At 41.8% G+C, this 17,340-nt stretch overlaps 1 long non-coding RNA gene across 4 annotated transcripts in view; it reads left to right on the top strand.

The window, feature by feature from the left end:
- Window positions 1–17,340, top strand: part of LOC133270333 (uncharacterized) — a 195,832-nt gene that overhangs the window by 11,521 nt on the left and 166,971 nt on the right. Inside the window, exon 1 of one of the 4 annotated variants that reach the window (XR_009743747.1) lies at window positions 927–1,430. The exons of the other annotated variants lie outside the window; for them this stretch is intronic. This is a non-coding gene — a long non-coding RNA (uncharacterized LOC133270333). Of the gene's footprint in view, window positions 1–926; window positions 1,431–17,340 lie in introns of those variants that run through there. 4 annotated transcript variants of the gene reach the window in all.

Here is a 17,340-nt window from a genome sequence, read left to right as displayed (position 1 = left end):
TTCATCTGTGTCACTGCACTAGGGCTAGTCGCTTCGGTCAGCTGATAAGTTTGGCTCCAGGGATGCTATTGAAGGCACCTACAGAACAATTTTCTGTGCGTCTTCTGTGAAAATTCATGTAAATTTTTACAGGGAGGGTTTACATGTGTTTGCTGGAATCAAACATAAATGATCAGGTCTTGTGCTGGGCTTGTGTTTCAAGGGTTTGGTAGCAGAGGGTTACAGGGGTGGCTTCTGTGAGATGTTGTTAGAAGCTTCCCCCATGTCTGATGGACCTGCCTCTGGCCAAGGCTGAGCCTGTTGATGGCAGTTGTAGTCCCTCTGGGATAATGTAGTTAAGAAGGAAGGGGGGGGAAAAACCCTGGCAGGCCTTGTGACCCTGCAGGGACCGACACTGGAGCAGTCTGTGCCTGAAGGACTGCAGCCCAAGGGAAGGACTTGTGTCGGAGAAGTCCCTGAAGGACAGTCTCCTGTGGGAAGAATCCCACTCTGGAGCAGAGGAAGGATGAGGAGGTGTTTGTGAATAGCCTTTGTTCCAGATCCCAGTAACTGCTGAAACCATGTGCTCAGCTGCTGTGAGAGGGGAATAAAACTTCCAAGGAAATAATACACAGAATGTACCCCACTAACCTCTTTCTAGCCTCTGAGGCCTCACGTGGAATGGGAAATCTACATGAAAAGTTCATTTCTGGTGTTTCTGGGCCTCTTGAAACTAAAAGAAAAGTTATGTTTGTGTTCAGGGTTTCTTTTACTGTTCCTGCTGCTCACATTCAATTTGGAACATGCCATGTGTACCGGACATTGCTAATCCTGTCTTAGGTTTTGTCTTAGATAGAGGCCTTATTATTGTATTTTGAAAGTCCTTGAGAACAACAGCCTATGATTTGTGCAGTTCCACAGAGGGAAACCTTAGCGTTATCTTGCTTCAATTGTTGTGTGTTCATTGCTTATATGGGGTAAATCCCCCCGATGTTCTATTGTCTCTATTGTGAGTGGGGCTGGAGATTCACCAGTCTGTTGCTGCTGCATTGCTCTGTTTCTGGCCCCTTGATGCTCTATTGCTTAAAGACTGAGATATAATTGCAAGATACCTGTTCCTTGGGGACAAAGCAGATAAGGTGCTGGAGGATGGGGTTTGCTCCGATTCCAACTGTCTGCAGCCTTCAAACCTTGGGTTTACATTTTAGTTATAACCTTCAACTTGGAGCCCTTGGTTTCCTTGAACCTGGGGGGACCTTTCTGAATAGGGCTTTGATGGAAGGTACCTGCTTTGTTTGCTTTGCAATTTGTGTGAGGTTTCCTTTAGGAAGGGAGTGACTGGGCAGCAGCAGGGAAGATTCTTTGCCTTCCCTGGGTTGTGCCAGAGAGTAGAAGGAGCAGCCTGATCCCTGGGGAGGAGAGGACTCTGGGGACAGGTGATGCTGTAATGGGTACGGTGCTGCTTGTGCTCTCAGAGAGCTGAAAGGGGTTTTATCTGGAGGGTTAGAGCAGCTGAGGGGAGGAGGCTCCAAGGCTGGAGGAAAGAGCCTGCTCTGTAAAGACGAGGGATTGTCCATAGCCCCCTTTTAACTTCATTCTCTTGGCCAGTGGATCTGAGCTCTGACTACTGTGAGAAGTGCTTTGGTTTAGACCACTTTAAAGAAAGCTTTAAAGATTAAAGCAGCACCCCACATTGTTCCTGCAGCACAGGTAATGGCTGCTGGCTGTGTGCAGAGCTGGGGGCTGGATGGGTGCAGGGAGCTAGAGCTTGGGGACAGCCCCAGGCTCCCCTTGCCTTTTGCTGCTGTATTTGAGGCACAGCTGTAGTCAGATCTGGTGTAGAATTGAGTGGGGTTTATTATTACATCTGTTACTACTTGCTTTTCTTAATGCAGCTTTTCCTCACTTTTCTCTAATGTACTGCAAAGCTTTGTTATTTTCTTTTACAGTTGAAGTTCCTTTTTCACAATGAGCCAAATTCACACCTAATGTTGTGCTGCCTTTTGTCTGCAAACAAATTCAGTCTGATCTGGAAGTTTTTTTGCTGTAGGAAGGAGATGCACTAATTGGGTGGGTTTGGCTGGGTGTTGAAGCTACGAGCATCATAAGGAAGATGAATACCTGCTTGTACTGCAATACAGCTTGTATTGCAGACCGAACTAGAGGTTCTCAGCAGTTACACAGGAGCTTTAGAAGAAGATGGGGGAAAAAACTCTCAGCAGAAGCTTTGTCTTTCTCTTTTGTGAGCTTCTTATCAATTGTTCTTCAGATGTATGTTGAGAAAAGGAGGAGGGAACCTGAGGGCTCCGTGTACTCTGCTCATCCTAGCAGTGAGAGCAGGATTGTTCAGGAAGGGGAAGCTGGGAGGCAATGGGGCAGTTCTGAAGTGAGGAGGAAAGTCTTTGTGTGTGTAGAGTCCTTACTCTATTTGGAATTTGCAGTAGGCTTAACTGTGAATATTGCTCCCTCCTGGCCATGATGCAAGTAAAGGAGCGTGAGCCTGACGAGCTAATGCCCTCCTGGTTTGCGCTTGGTGGATTGGTGCTGATCTCAAGAGAACAAGCTCTACCTAATATTAGTTATTTTTTTATTAAACAAATAACCTGCCTCCCCACCAGATAATTAAGCCAATGAGTCTGTTCTTTGTGTGAGAGCCTTGGATGGAATAATGAGGTTTTTTTCCTTTCTGGAAGCACTTCGGTATTGATCTGTGCTGTGAGATTGCAAAGGCCATTCCCTGGCTGAATGAGTTCGGTACCATTGAAAGATGTTTCTGTTTCTCCAGTCATTTCTTGGGAAAAGGGCAGTCTAAAAGAGACTGACTGTGAAAAGATCCCAGGATGAGGATGAAATGGGGAAGAGTGGTGGTATTTTGCTATAGGCAAAGTGGTACATGGACACAGATGGGGTAAGACATGTAGATGGTGTAATTTGTTACAAGAACTGTCATAGCTGGATAAAACTAGAGGAGCTCTAGAGGACACAAGCACTGCAGTAGAACAGATCTTAGGAGAGCTAACAAAGAAAGATAACTCTCATTGATTATCTGCATGTGGTCCTTTCCATGTATTGAGTCTCTAGGATAGGAGTGAGTTGTTTCATTGCTGTTTTCTAAACGATTCTGTCTGTGTAGCATTTGCCAGCACCTATTGAAATAGAAGTTCTGAAAGTAAAAATCTCTTGCAGGTGCTTTAGGAAAAGACCAAAACACCATGAAAGGGATCAGCAAACCTTGGTATCAAGAGCGGTGTCCAATCTAGAGAGCAGCCTCTAAGGGAGAAGTTGTTGTTGGGCTTATGGGGGTTTTGTTGTTTGCTTGTTTAACCTTTCATCTCTTCTCTGGAAGCCTTCAGGCTTCCTTTCCATTGCAACCTGTTAGTGAAATTTAAGACTAAATTACTTTTGTCCCTTTAATGAGCATTAAAGAGTTTGGCCGATTTCTCTCGCTCGCAGTTCTAGCTGGGAATCCTTCCAAGCTTCTGCCTCTGGGTTTTGTGGTTGTCAGAACTGCAATGTATTCGTATTTCATGCTAAACTCCACAATGAGTTTGAGAGCAGGGATCAAAATACTTGGTTGGTGGCATGGATAAAATGATGTTTTGCATGATAAATTTTATAACCATAGCCGAGAAGTCTCACTTGGTTTCAGATTTGTGGTGTCTCACTGTATGAAACGCACTGAACTCATAGCAAGACATTCTGTGGGTGGTAATTTTAATAATATATATATATATAGTGGTTATGCTGTGCAGCAGTGTGCGAATCCTAGCCAATATATTCTGAATGTATAGACTTGAAGAGATGTGGTTTTTAAACACAGTGTGTATGTTCATCAAGCATGGTGAGCATTTAGTATTTCTTCAATCAACAGATGCTAAATGCCACTTAATAGATGTGTGTTTTCCCAGGTGGGATGAAATAAAGGTTTTTATTGTCAAAATTGCTGAGTTAATTTCTTGTAGTGACTTGCTATGTGACCTCAGCTGTATTTCATACTGTCAAATGCTGACTTCAGTGGTATCATTAATGATAACAGCCAGAGGTGGTTCCCATATCCTTGGGAAAGCAGAGTTGGCTCCTTCCCCTGCTGCACATGTGCTGAAGCTCTGGAGCGGATCCTTGGCAGCAGCTCACCTTAATCCTTTCTTACCAATATTTAGGTGCACAGGGATGTGGGGTGTTTGGTCACTAGGAAGCCAACCTGTCTTTTTGGCAGCCAAAGCCTGAACTTCTCCCTTACAGCTCAAGCAATAGCACAAAGGTTAGTTTATCCACCTTTTATGTAATGTATTCACCTTTAATAATCTAACTTTCCAAGATATATTTGTTTTGGAGCAGTAAACACTGAGGAGGACAGGTTTCTGCGGCCACAAGATGGCAATCACAGAGCAAATTTCCAACTGATGCCCTTTTCTGCAGGATGCATCACATAAATGAGCACTGTGCTCCTTGAACTGCAGAGATACCTATAAAATATAGAAGGTATAGCAGGTAGAGGAAGGTACTGTGCACAGTAGATGTGAAATGGGCATGTGCTTGCTTAGATGATATCTCTTCATTAAAACCCATGGTGCAATGTGTAAACACACTGTTCCCTGATTCAGGCAGTTCCTGGGTTAACTTCCCAGTTTATCCTCATCACTTTAGGACTGAGGCAAGTGGAAGGCAGCAGTATTATATTAATATATATATATGACGATTCCAGCATAGTGTAGCTGCTATAAAGCTGTTTAATAGTGGCCTTTTTATTTCAGCTTCTTTTACCAGAAGCTGCAAAAATTGCATGGTTACTTTCATGCTCCAGTCCTGAGGGGGGAAAAAAAATCACTGTAAAAATCAGTTTGGAATGTTCCCTGTTAAACTCCTTTCACGGGTCAGAGGCATGACGTGAAATATCTCTACAGAGAAAATAACAAGTTCTTGGGTACGTCACTGCTACAGGCTCCATTTTCACATCCTGCAAAATAGCTCCTCTCCTTCCTCTCCATTTTTCTTGCTGTGTGAATGGATATGGAAGTGTTATCAAAGTCGGCTGTGGTGCTGTGTGCTGATTCTGATGAAACTATTACAGAAACAACACTTAGTGTTAGCTGCTTCTGTAGGGATTTGAGTGGCGAGCGCACACAGTGTGATCACTGCATTAAAACACCTCTCTCTCCATCTGAGCCTGCTTCTCTTAATCTGCGAAGGTCAGGCATCACTTCATGTGGCTGCAGACCACACTGAATTGAAGGATACATTCCAGAGAACTCTATCCTCTGAAGCAGAGGCAGCGTTTCTGGTTAGCTTGACTGGAAATCCTGCTTGCAGCCATCAGACTTCATGCATGTACAGAGCCTCTTGGTTGCCTGGGCTTGTGCTTACCTGTTTGGATGGTGCTGTGCCTGCCTATGGGCTTGTTGCCTTTAGAGACTGGACTTCGTCCTTCTCTCAGTAGGAGATTCTTGTGCTTGTGCCCTCTGAAATGGGGATGAACTGAATCGGTGGTCACTCCGTGTCACCTACTAGAAGAATGGTTGCAAAAGCACAAGGAGCACGGGGACAACAGGCAGTACTTCCCTCTATTTGTCTTGAGGGAAGATAATGGTATGAGAAAGTAACTTGGGTACCAGATTACCTTCTAGGTATAGGGATCCCAGGGTGTTCTGATATAACGCTTGAGTATTTAGTAGCACAGGTTATTGGAACCTTCTAAGGTACTGGGGTTTACTGGGTGAATTTGGAGAACGGTCCAAGTTACCTATGGCACTATTAAAATACAAAGCGCCTAGTAAGACGTCTAGCCTGCTTTTGCCTGTAAGCTAGTAGGATAGTGAGGCCATGACAGAGTGTACATATTAGCTGACGCTGAAAAAGGAGTACTTCAAACAGCTGAACTTCACTTTGTGCTGTGGTGGAACACCACACAGGCTTTCTAACTCCTCTCCTTGAACTGCTGTCATAGCATTGTTATATCTGGGGTGATTAGCTTACACAAGTTTAAACTCAAGTCAGACTGAAATTGGAAAGAATGACACTTTCTGGTTCTGTGCAGAGCTTGTGATATTGGTAGGCTAAATATATGCATGTTTTGATCAATAACTGGAAAAAAGATTCAATTGATGTGCTTGCTGGCTTTTTTATTCCCCATGTGGGTTTTTATCTTTAGCTGATTTTAACCTTTCCTCTCTGCTGCCAGAAACTGGCAGTGCTTGTTCTAGCTAGCTGCTTTCCTGTCCTAGATGCATCAGTTGGATGTTCTGGTCCAGGTGTATTAGGAGAGTGGCCAAAAAGATCGTCTAATGGAGTAGGGAGGCAGAGGTGACCTTGCAGTAAGGCAGGAGTGTAATGAAGAGAGTTAGAGGGAGAAACCAGAACTCAAGAAGTAGGATGAGCAGATGGGATGACAAAGAGGAACCTATGGACCTTGGGGAATATTTGAATCCAACAGTAAATGAGTAATGGACCATAAACATCAGCAGCCCAAGTAAGTGTCAGTTCTAAATATTGATTTTTATTTTTAATCCCATAAAACCCCTGTGAACTCTGTGAAACCTAAATATGAGCAGTGATAGTGCCAGCATCTCCATCTGATTTTATGGATGTCTCAAGTTTAGCCCTGTAGAATAGGAGTCAAGACATAGCAGACATGAAGGTCTTGAAAGAAATAACGTTGTCTTGGTTGGAACGTTTCACCTATGAAAAGATTACTTATTAGAGAACTAGTCTTATGTTTCATTGATTTGATTAAAAGAAATTACAGGAATAAGGTATTGTATTAAATCCTTTCAATTTTGTGGGATCCACATAGTAACCAAGCAAGGTGAAGGGAAAAGCTCAGATTTCAAACAGAACACAGAGCGCTCTGTATCTTTCACCGTAGCTGCTACCAAGAGCACATGTGTATAGCCCATCTCTATTTTATTGCCTTTTCGACACTGCATGTAATGTGGCTTGTGCTCTCTAATTAAGCTGGCACGATTTCAGGCTGATATGGCTGTCCTGGCAGTGTCAAATCCATCTTGAGCCATCAAGGCACAGTGGCTTGTTACATACTTATTTCTATCATCTCCTACTTCACTCTGTTGGAAGCTTATGGCAGAGGTTAAAAACATCACCTGCACCGGGATTCCTATCCAGCTGCCCAGGGCCCATTTTATCCCTGACCCTTTTAGATACTAAAGCCAGGCTGCTTCATCTGCCACTGGCTTGGAAGGAAGCCTGGTCCCTGGACATGCAGCATCATTTATTCCTGTTTTTCTTTCTGATCCTGTGGACTTGAAATCCACTTGATCTCCCATTAGTAAGTGTTCTACCAGCCACACAGAATGAGCAGGGACCTGTTGACACCAACAAAACAGACATCTGGACTGTCGGGTTTGTTTTGACATTGACATCAGTGATTTGAAAATCATCTGCAGCTTTGTAAAGAAGAAATGTATTTTCAAGTCGTTTTAAATAGCTAAGGTGGTTGCTTATTAGCTCTGTTGGGGGCCTTTTTAAAGGGCTATACTGTGAGCGTTGTGTATGTAGGGCCGCTCGCAGTTAGCAGCGTTCTGTGTGTAGTTTCTTTGGGCCAAAGCCATACTTATTTCCGTAATAAATTCCCTATTCAGAGTTGATGGGAAGAGAGGCCCGAGGCTCATGCAGTAGAGCAAGCTTAGACATTACAATAAGAATGGCAATAAATGTAGCCATAAACAGGGTTTCAAATCAGCAGTCACATTTTGTTTTCCCTGCCCTGAAAACATGTTAAGTGTTTGCTCAGTCTTATGCCAGTGCTACTGTTTAGGTGCAGTTCAGGACTTCACCTATTCTGCAGTTTGTCCATTTAAAATAGAAACGTTACATTTTGTCTGAGAGGGCTGTTGGAACTCGTTGTTTCACCATAAGGACTTCTATTTGCAATAGCGATTACAGTTCTCTTGAGGATCCTTAAAAAGCCACATTTTTTAACTAGGGAAAGTAGCCCAAATCAGTTGAGGTTGTTTTGGGTATGGCACCTGTTTTTCTGTGTTAGCTTGGCTATCTTCTATCATTGCACATCACACAACCTAGGCTGGTGTGAGGCGAAGCTGAGCACAGCTTCCCAAATTTCATGTGCATTGCGCTTGCCAGGGCCAGCAGTTTACAGCTGTGCATCAGTGCTAGAAGTGCAACTACATTTAGAGGTATTATTTAGTTTCAAGAGCAGAGTTTTTGTCTGAAGCACAATAAGATTGTTTTCCTGGGAAGATTTCTATTGGATTGAATTTCAATAGTAGATCACTTCGGAGAAGATCTGGTTTGCTTCCAAGCTGTCACACTGCAGACGATGACCCCCATAAGTGGATGGAATCCCCTTGTGTCCTGTGGTCTGGACCACACTTTTTTGCCAAGTGTTTTTTATCAGTATGTAGAGTGAAGTTGAATTAAAATGGAGCTCTCTTCTGAAGACATTAGCCCTTCCATATGAGAAACTCATCCCCAGGAGACTGCAAAATGGAGCTTTTCAACCCCTTTGCCGAAGTTGGCAGCCTGGCTATGTTGTCTGTGCCTGCCTTTTCCCTCATGGACTTGCAGTTGGTGCAGTGGTCCAAAAAACCTCACCTGCTGAAGTGATTTCTGAATTTTTCCAAAGTAACCTTTCTCAGAATGGCTTAAGGGGTATATGCTTGCTAGACACACAGGGGTCAATAGTCCAAAAGAAAAAGTTGTTGTCTAAGCACTGCAAGCCGATATTCCTTCCCCAGGTATTTAGGAGGAATGCATAATCACTTGGCTAGAAATACTGAAGCTTGTGTTATAAAGGTCTAGAGCCTGTTCAGAGAGTGAAATGCCAGCTTTGCTGGAGGACAAATGCAAACCAGGGATAGGTTAAGCTGTGCTGGCAGCCTGGTCAGGGCTAGACTGTTATTTGTTGGCAGGACAGTAGCCCTTCACCACAGGAAAACTCTACGTGCATCAGGTGCCATCTTGCTCACTACCTTTTTTTGTATAAATGTTATTTGATGTCTTGCGTGCTTAAGGATAAGTTCATTGTGTTGCCCACCTCTTAAGGGTATGTTTCTTGCCTACGTTCAGGTGGAGTAAGCTGTAGGGAATGGCAGCTGGAAAGCAGTTTAGCTCAAATTAAGATGATGTAGGACAGGACATGATGCAGTGAACAGCATCTCGCTAAGTGCCTGCTTGCCATCAGGCGAAGAAGAGAGACACTCAAAACCTCAGAGTGATTGACAGTAGTTTTACTGAATGACTTACAAAAGAGACAGGTGAGAGGCAAGGCCGACTTTCCTGAGTGACCTGCAAGATCTTTCGTGTATGCGAACATGGGCTGGGTATGTTACTGCCCCGAGCTGATGGAATGTTTGGCATGCCACAACAGTTACACTTAAGCCAAGTATTCTGCTTGTAGATCAGGATGCTTTTGCCTGTATAAATGTGACTACATAAGATTTAGATTTCTTGCCCCTTTTCACTAGTAAGGACGGTGGTTGAGGGTCTGTCCTCGTTAACCACTGAACCACAGCTCTTCATCCTGCACAACCAAAAATGGCTTAAGACCATTTTCAACTCTGAAATCTTAAAATCAGGGAAAATCTAACTCTTCAATGTAGTACCTCAACAACTGTGGTTGAAAACTTAATATTACTACATCACAACTTCTCCCAGCAATTCAAGTTTTCAGCTATGGTGAAACTAAGTGCTGTGCATTACTGTGGCAATGTCAAATATCACCTGTGGACCGTAGATGATGCTTTAGAGATTAATGGTGCAATGTGCACGGAAAGATACGGAAGAGGAATGGAAGGTCACACTCGATATCATGAACAGAATTCATTTACTGCGAATGAAGCCTTCAGTGCAGCTCTCATGCAATGTGAAAAATTGTGACGTTTCAGCAGATTCTGTTTTAAAATCTGAGTAATGTTAGCTGACAATTACATTGTTGTAGATGATTTAGTACCGGTCACCTTTGCTGTACTGGTGCAGGTCCAGCCCTTTCCTATTATGTGTATAAGTCAGGGTTACACATCTGCATAATATTTCCTCCTCTCACCGATGACCTTATTTGAAGCAGTGCTTGATTTAGGATTTGAACCTTTTGCAGTAATTCCTTCTAGTACCAGCATATAACACAATTTGAACAAAATTAATATGACTTTAGTTTGCAGTCATAAAATAAATCCATGTTTTTTTTTCCCTGGCTAAAAAATCAGCCTTTTTGTAATTTTTCTCTTTTTCTTTCTTTTCTTTCCCCCCCTTTTAACAAATGTGGTTAAATCAGATCATGCCAAGTCTGAAGAATGTATTCAGGTAGCTTTACCTATTCCTGTATTACCTGGAGGAACCATCTCAGTGGTATTAAAAGAATCATTGTCTTATTTAAAGAGGCAAGGTTGAAGCAGCAAATGTCAAATAACCTCCAACAGCTATACATCAGCTGCTAAACTGATGGGCTCTGCTAAGCAAAAGGGATTTAGAATGGCAACCAGTGACTGTAAATATTATGTGGGATCTAGTGGGATCCCCAGTGCAGTAAAATGGATATTGATGCTTCTGGTCAAAAGCAATAAATTTTAATGCTGTGTTTTTCCTTGGTTTGGTTCTCTTTATAACTCTATCTGTATAATAGCTAGAACAGTAATTGGAGAAATTGTGCAACTCAAATGTTATGCATTGTAATTAAGACCTCTGTGTCAGCACACCAGAGATGATCACCCTGTAGAAGCACTGGGCTGACTTACAGAAGAAGTGAACTCAAACTCTGACTTGGTAATTCTTTTTTCCTGTGACATTGAACACGTCATTTAACCTAGTGGAGCATCACCTGGTCTTCTGCAACACGTTTTCCTCAAGAAATGAGCGTTAGGTTAGATCTGTCAGTACCTAGGAAGGACAATTGCTGTTTTTACACTGATAGCAGGTAGCCAGCTCAGGACTTGGTGCAATAACTCAACTTCTAAAGCAAGGCAGCAGGGAGTCACAGAAATGAACTTAACTGAACAGAGGGGAAGAAGTCTGGGATTGCATTGCTTTATGTTCCTTGGCAGTTAAGCTGATTGCAATAGAAGGAGTCTAGCAGTGCTTGCTGTTTTTACAGAAATCCAAGCCCCTGGAACCATGGGAATCTCAGTTTTAAATAAAAAGGGGAAAAAAATAATCTAATCTTCATGGCTCCGCTCATGGTTTATAAATGTGTGGAGCTGCCTGTATTGAATTTGGTGTGGCAGTGTGTTCTCTTGTGGAAATGTATTAAGCAAAATTTGCTTATCTCTTGCAAACTCTCCTGTGTTGTCATAGCATTGGGATTTTTTTTTAATGTGCATAGGATTAAAGTTATTTTGGGACCCTAAACTGTGAATTCCTTCTTAAAAAGCTGTCAGAGATCTGTAGGCAGCCTTTCTTTCTGCGCTGCTAGCTGAGAAAGGCTGGCTTTTGAGAGTTTTGATATTTTCATGGAAAACTGCCCCTTCCTGTTTTGATGGTGTTGGCTGCCTTCTTGCAGGGGTGCCGTGATGCTAGAGTGAGGGTTTTAAATACCATCGGTTTGATCAGTCAAATTGAAGTTTTCCCCAGTGGTAGATGTGTGCTGGGAGCATTTAGAAAACTCAGACTGTTCACCTTTGCATATCCTGTAAGTTAGGGAGTAGTTACTGTTTTCCTGATTTGCTTAGATTTCCTAAGGACTTTTGCGCATGCAGTCTCCTCTATCTCTCCTGCTCCCACCCCTCAACAACATGGAAAAGAAAGGAAAAGTTAGTTTGGTAACTAACAAAACCCAAGTGCAGCTTACAGATCACCCAGGGGATATCACTCCAAGGGGGTCACAGTATTTCTAGTCTAGCTGCTTCTTGGTTGAGATCAGAACTGTGTTGCTATATATTGGGAGAAACTATAGGTTCACATTTGGCTTTCTTTTCCCAATTTATCAGTTATTCTTAAGCTAAACTAGCACAGGAAGCCTTTTATGCTCTAATTTTTTCGGTACCTGTCACAGTACAATCACACACTCAGAAGCCTTTCTTTTGCATTTATAATTATGACTTTTCTGAAGAGGCTTATAAAGCTTTGAAGTATGTTGATTCAGGCTATTTTATTTAAAATAAAGAAACGGAATTAGATTCACTGGGGAAAAGCGTGTGTTGAGAAAGGCTTTCTCAGAGTTGCCTCAAGTTATGTCGTGCCTAATAAAGCACCAGAACTCTGCCAATACAGGACACCTGTATTGGTTTATTTTCAGCTGGGGAATTGGGTGCAAATCCTATGACAGTGTTGACTTCTGTTGCTCTGCACCAAGAATTTACTGCCTTATTGCTGAGATCAGGCACGTCACTGCTATGAAACCTCTCCCAGTGTCTAGGTGGCTTTAGAGCTTTAAAAGCCTAAGCCTGAGTTGCGTTCTTAAGACATGAGTAATGACTGCAAATGCTCAGGACTATGGTGACATAGACAAGTAATTGTGTAGCTTGTATTTCCTAGCAGTGTCTTACTGTGGGGATCTTACTCCCATCATAGTGGGGTTATGGAGTGTTATCAACCCGATTATACAAGTAAGTGAGGTCCCAAGTGGTTAACAGATTTGACCAGTGATGCAAGGCAAATCCATTGAGCCATGAAAGTAACTCTCCAGGTCTTGATCCTATTGCCGTTCTCTAATCCAAAGGCCACATTTGAGTTTATGGGTTGCAAAAAATAACACCAGAAACCTGTAAGCACAGAGATCTGCAGCCCCCTTTTATACTTGCTTCAGTGTTGCTGCTCATTTCCGTAGATACGTGGTGGGAAAAATACTTTTCTTACCTGCAATAAAGGGCATTTTATCAATTGAATTAATGTGTTTTTTTTCTTGTGACCATCTGTTCAAAGAAAAGGGAGAGTGGTTATGGAACAACTTTTAACTGTGAGGGGGAGATATATCCGTAAGCTGGGGGAAACTCTTCTCTCACCACATCTCAGTCTCTCTTTGTGGGTCTGTTGGTTCTCCTTAATGAATTGTGGATGAGGTTGGTCTGATAATTTCTGTGTGAGCAAGTTCTTCTTCATCAAAGGCTTCTGATGAGTTTTAGGAGCATAATTCACCACCTTCCTTCTTGTGTGCTGTGGTATCCCTGGTTCTCCTTTCATTTACACCCCCCTCCCCATCCCTTTAACCAATAAAGATTATCCAAAGCCACATTATATTTATATATAGTTATATATATGTATTATATACACATGAGCCTGCACCAATTTTTTCAAGCAGTTAGGGACTATTAGTGGTGGTCTCAGCTTTTTTGCTATCATTGCATGCTGCGCTGCTAATATCCCCTGAGCGCAACAAATATCACAATGAAAAATGAAAACTATCCAGCTGGGAATCGTCTGCATGACTTCACTCATGAGAGGAATTTATCCTTCACAGTTTGGAAGAGTTTTAATGCATCCAATTCTGCCAGTGCTGGGCCAACTGTAAAGAAAAGCTCAGTAAGGGCCGAACCTTCTGTGTTTGTAATTCGTTTACTTAATTGATTGGTTTTGATGAATACGGTGATAATTATAAACCCTTTCACTAGGCATAGATTTGAGGCTCTTTTAAAGGGCTGTTTTAGCGGTTGCTGTTGTTTTGCTAAGCTTTTATAAAAGGTATCATCACATAATAAAAATTGAGCATTTCATAAGCTTTTATAACACTGGGAAATGAGTTGGCTGCATTTCACCTAAAGGTTTTTCATTAGAAGTCTGGAGTAGAAACAAAAAAACATTTCAAGGCTTCATATATATTGATATGCTCTGGGAAAGATGAGTGATGTTGCCATTTGACCACTGAGATTACCTATGGCCATTGGGAAGCCCTTAAGTAAGTGGGTCTCTTGTTTTCCCAAGTGATCTTTCCCAGGGTAAAGGTGACTGAGGGAATGTAGCAGCAGGGCTCTGTGATGGAAAGCTGTCCAAGTTCCCTGCTTGTTCCACAAACTGCATGGCTTTGCAAAGTGGGGGGAATTGTGTCCCTTTGAACTAGGGGAGGTAATTGATAAGGAAACTGTGTGTATCCCAAGGCCCAGGTATTTGTCTGTTCCAAATTTATAGGCACTGATGCTAAATCCATCCATTCTACACTTGCAGGTACTTAGTTTTTACTACAATGTATGTACACAAAAACATGAGGATACTGCACAGGCATAGCTGAGCTCTGTGCAATCCCTCTGTTATCATGGCAGAAATATGGATGCTGTGACATGCACATCTTCTTGCCCTAACCTATCATGCCAGACTTCTGAACCGTACACCCAGGGCTCACAAATGAAACACTGATGTATGTCCCTGTGGAGGGGGGTGTATAGCATTTTAAGTAGACTTCTTCTGTACGATCAGCCCCTTCACCTGCCCCCTTTACCTGCCCCATACTGCTGAGCTTCTCATGATTGTTGACTCAAAATCACAACCCCTTGTACCTACAAGCTTTTAGCTGACAAATCTTGATATTAAGATGATGATTTGAATTTCTTTTCCACACCACTCCCCCTCCCTATATGTTGGTATCAACAGCGCAGGCATATCTGATCTGTGAACGCTGCTTCTTATGTGAAAATTAAGTTCTTTCAATTCTTAGCATACTGTCTGTTTTGCACTGGACGTTACTATGTATTGACAGGTAATGTGTTTTAATATAGAGAGCTGATTCATAGGAGGGTTAATATTGTTGTTTTGTTTTACTAGTCATTACTTTTTGATCAAGAGTTTGCTCTAAAATGAAACCAGAAAGGTGTTTTGTACTCACACCGAAGGGCAGGAAATAAAGGATGCTTAAATGAGAATATAGCTCTGGGAATGCGTGCACAGAACTTGTCTTCTGTATTCCAAACCTGCAGTTGCCCAAAGGGATTTATTAAAATTCAAAGCATGTTGATCCCAGGCTGTTTGATTGCAAACATGAAATTGGGAACTGACTTAGATTTTATTTATATATAAATATATGCATATATGTATATGTGTATATATATACAACTACGAACCCTAAGCATCAAAAAGCAGATTGCTCTATCGGTCTAAATGCAGCACCCAGTAGAATAAGACTTGTTTGTTCTCCAGATTTGATTCCTTATCAACACAAGGAGTAATGAAGTTTGAAATTTTGAGTGTCTTTATGGTTCTAGAGTTTGTGAAAAACACAAGGATTATTTTCAGTAGTTTAACTGATTTTTGACAAGTGAAACCCTTCTTATCCTGATAGCTGCAAATGTGCCATGATTTGATGGAGCATGAAAAGTTATCCTACTTCAGGTAAAAACAAGTTTAGGAGGTACACTGGCTGGAAACCCAGTCTTCCTAAATTCAGCATTTGTTGGTGATGCTGATATTGTTGCCACCCACCTATAAATCCAAGAGCCAGGCTAGCTTCTAACCTTGAACAGTCTTCTATTACTTCTGTACACTAAATTCTTCCAAATGTGTTCAGACATGTCACAGGAAGAGATTTAACCTGAATTTGTTTCCACTATTTAATGGTGTATTGGGTGTGGGGAAGTGTTTAGAAGACCCCATGTACTAACCTACTTGGAGAATATGATAAAAATAACATTGGTGATAGTCATTCTATACTTTGCTGCTGCAAAACCATGCTTGTTTAATAAATCCTGGTCACGTACTGAACACATCCTAAAAACTGTAGTTCTCATCTTGGTGAAAATGTGGTTGAAGAGAGCTGGCAGTTAATTGTGGTTATTTTTGGGTCTTAATGCATTTTAGTTTCACTCCTTTTGTTTTCCACTCAGAACTTACTGTGTTCAGAGACAGTGATATTGCAGGAAAGAGCTTTAATGGATTTATGTGTTTACAGAGGAGCTGCTAATGAAAAGTAAGGAAGACAAGCAAGTTTTCCTTCCTGAATTCAAAAGGGCTTCACCAGAAAAGTTCTGTTCGTTTTTATTTATAACACGTATTTTCCTGAGCAGGTTTGCTAGAACAGGAGAACCTGTGGCATTTAAACTCTTTCAGCGCACAGGAAGAGTTCATATCTCATCTCTTGTGGCAGAGATGTGTAAAACTCTGTTAGATTGAATCGGGCATTTCTCTATGCTCAGGCTAATGGTATTTCATTATATATATTATTTTTTACCTGATGGTAGAAATCTGGCTGACTTTAAAGTCCTGACTCTGAACTATAAAGTGGAGAAGAGTTCTCTGTCAGCAGGTATAATATCTACAGCGGGAAAACTGAAGAGCAAAAATCTAGGTGGCCTGGGTTGTGTGCATATATTTATGTATATATTATTTACTCCCCTTAAAGATGACTATTGTCAAGAAGATTTGTAAGGCATTCAGTTCCTCTGGTGCTAATCCAGTATCTGGTTTTGGTTTCTGCACCTTTAAAATTAAACTTGTGAAAATCTTTTTGAACTGGGGTTATACAGCCCCCTTTATGGTAATAGCAAAATATTAGTGAAAAAGCACTTTGTGCAGAGGGATCTGCTCTTTGCAATAGGCTGTAGAGATCAAACAAGTTGTTATTAAAAACAGATTCTTGACTGATAATATCCACCATCTGGGACCAGTGATTGCAGATACAAAATTGGATTCGCCAAGGGAGGTGGTTGTTCTGCTTGATGTTGATCAAGCCTGTTGATAGAATAGGAAGAAGAGCTGTGTACGGTGGATAGAATTCCATGAATTTCTTGCAAGAACCCATTAAAATTCTCTGTTTATATCCTGGGGGAAGAGGGTGATAACTGAATGTTTTCCAATACCATTTTACATTATGAATGAGGGAGAGAGTTTATGTAAACATGTGTTTCGCTTTCTTATGACGTTCCCTTATTATTGTTAAACCCTGGCGGAGCAGGTTAGAACAACCACCAGATTAATGGCACACATCTATCTATAAGTAGAATCTGGTAGTTTTTATTAAGTGCTGAGTACTTAGTGCTATCAGCAGATGCTCAGCCAGTCTTTGTGTTACTTATCCTTGATTATGAAGGCCACAGAAAGATTTTGTTAAAGAGGATGAGAAGGGAGGATTTTAGCCCTCGTGCTCCTGCTGCTAGCCCTGAAACCATTATATTTTTCCACTGAGGACTATGCTGATCTACCCTTATATATTTGCTTGCATTTGAATGTCAAACCTCACAGCTGGAAACGCTGTGAATGCTTTGTGTTTCTTAAGCTGCATTTTTATAACTTGTGCAGTTTTGGCGAAGCCAAACTTTTCCAAGGCAAAAAGGTTAATAAAACTTCCCTGCATTGGGCTGAAACAGCCCCCAGGTGCAAGCATGTCCTCAGTGTTAAATCCTTTTGCACACAGAACTTCATTTTGTGGAAGTACTCTGCAGTTTTTCCACCCCTATGCTCATGGAAAACAGACTTTTTGGACTTGGGGTAGAAATCGAGCACGCCATCCTTCCCTAGTCCACGCCATCCTTCCCT

The sequence above is a fragment of the Pezoporus flaviventris genome, unplaced genomic scaffold (genome assembly GCF_033815535.1).
Source record: "Pezoporus flaviventris isolate CSIRO_AGI_PZ_B2104156 unplaced genomic scaffold, CSIRO_AGI_Pfla_v1 ptg000020l, whole genome shotgun sequence".
In the NCBI taxonomy this organism is placed as follows: Eukaryota; Metazoa; Chordata; class Aves; order Psittaciformes; family Psittacidae; genus Pezoporus; species Pezoporus flaviventris.
This window is presented reverse-complemented; position numbering and strand designations above follow the sequence as displayed.